Genomic DNA, 2,186 nt, shown 5'->3' with positions numbered 1-2,186 from the left:
AAACAATAACACTGGTATTTTAAACGTTGTTTCAAGGTACCTATTGTTTCAAATAAATTATCCCAAAATTTATATAATAAATCTACTAATTGTATGAAAACTAATTGTATTATAAGTAGACTGCGAATCTTTATGCAAAATAAAATCTTCGCGAACGTGCCTACAAAAATTATACCTAAATAGGAATTTATTTTATTCTGCAAATATTATAACATGAACTTTACTTTCAATCTTTTTTATATTCTTGCATATTGTTTGCATCATGTAGTTTCTTGCACATTCAAATTTCCTATAAATGCATAAAGATCCGCAGTCTAATTATAAAGAATTATTGAATCTGTCTCATATTCGAATCTATCAAATTTTTAATACAAGAGCTACGTAAAAACATTTACTCATTCACCAACCACCGTCAATGTCGAAATACTTTAGCAACGAGAAGACTGTTCATGGACTGTTATCGTAATATTTGAGGGATTGAGAAATTTATGACGCGACCAGTGTAGGTTCGCATTTAGGTTGAAGGTTACCATTTTGAGCTTCCTGTGAAGGTAAGCAAGTGCACATTACTTAAGGATAAAAACGACTTTCACTCGGCAACAAGGACAAACGGGGTAACTATTTATATGATCGTTCTTCATTCGTTCTGCGTCCTTAATCGTCAGCTGAAATGGTTCCCATACGTTAGAATACACCCCGCCGCATACTTTCAATGTCACTGACTTCAATTCTACGAGCTACTAAGGTAAAAGTACCGGCAGCAGAAACCTTTAAGGCTTTATCCACAGGAAAGCTGCTGCAATTCATCATAAACAGTCGAACGTGTTCGTAACCAGTGAGTTATAATGAGTTATGAGCGAGTTATTAATAGGGGTGTGCGGGATTCCCGAAAATATTCAGGATTTCCGTAAAATGTCCAGAATTCCCGAAAATATCCGGGATTCCCGAGAATATTCGGGATTCTCGAGTTGATTCAGGATTCCCGAGAATACACGAGATCCCGCAAAAATCCGAGAATCCGAGAATATACGGGATCTCGAAAATGTTCGGGATTCCCGACAATGTACGGGATATAGAATAATATCTGGGATTTCCGAAAGTGTTGTTATTCTTGAAAATTTCAGCAATCCGAATGTACGGGATTTCGAAATTCCCGGGAATCCCAAACATTTGCGGGATTTCGAAATTTCCGGGAATCCCAAACATTTACGAGATCTCGAAATTGTCGGGAATCCCGAATGGTTTCGGTATTTCGGAAATTCGCGGGAATCCCGGATGTATTCGGGATTTTGAAATTCTCGGGATTCCATCCCCGCACACCCCTAGTTATTAACTATCTATACTATCCCAAGTGGCCTGCTACGAAAACAATTGATCATAAAGACCAACAAAAATAACATTAAGTCATATTCTTTATTTTTATTTTAAATATTAAGTCCAGAAATTAATTCCGTGCCTTTCATTTATTATACAAACTAACGAGTAAATATTTTTAATTAAGCTACGCATAAATATTTGAATAAAAAGGCACAGAATTGATTTCTACCCCTAATGAAATTTGCCCAGGTCTCTGGTAGACTTAATAATTCGTGACACATTTTGCGAATAAAAATGCAGTAAAAATGAAACGTTCCCGCGTCTGCAGAGCACTTTCAAGATTAAAAAAATTACTTATTTATGAAGAGAAACCAACCCTCAGTCAAAAATTCCGAGAGGGTACGTGTTAGTTGGAAAATAAACTATTGAAATAAACTGCGTGTTTCGTTATTATTGAATGTGACAAATTGGAGGATGAATATTTTTATTTAAAGTAGAGTTATAAAGTAAAGGCACGAAATGAATGTTTGCAGCTAATAATTGTCATGTAGATGCACTTAGAAGACCAACAATAAGCAAAATTTGTGAGCCATTTAATATCATATAGACAAATTGTAATGGCCATCAGGTTGAGACTTGTGTCAAGTAAATAACGAGTAAATATTTTTATTTAAAGTACAGTTACAAATAATACGAAAATTTGTTAATTACTGAATTTCATATAGATAAACTGTAATAGCCATCAGGTTAAGAATTCAGACGGCTGGTAATGTAACGTGGCAAAGTAACGAGTAAATATTTTTAATTAAGCTACACATAAATATTTGAATAAAAAGGCACAGAATCGATTTCTACCCCTAATGAAATTT

General features: G+C 34.5%; 1 protein-coding gene across 2 annotated transcripts in view; it reads right to left on the bottom strand.

Moving 5' to 3' along the window:
• LOC128884795 (lysophosphatidylcholine acyltransferase-like) overlaps positions 1 to 2,186 on the bottom strand; it is a 48,966-nt gene that overhangs the window by 13,758 nt on the left and 33,022 nt on the right. The window lies entirely within an intron of this gene.

This window comes from Hylaeus volcanicus, chromosome 2 (genome assembly GCF_026283585.1).
Source record: "Hylaeus volcanicus isolate JK05 chromosome 2, UHH_iyHylVolc1.0_haploid, whole genome shotgun sequence".
NCBI classification, from domain to species: Eukaryota; Metazoa; Arthropoda; class Insecta; order Hymenoptera; family Colletidae; genus Hylaeus; species Hylaeus volcanicus.
The sequence above is the reverse complement of the archived record's forward strand: the minus strand, read 5'-3'. Positions and strand labels throughout refer to the sequence as shown.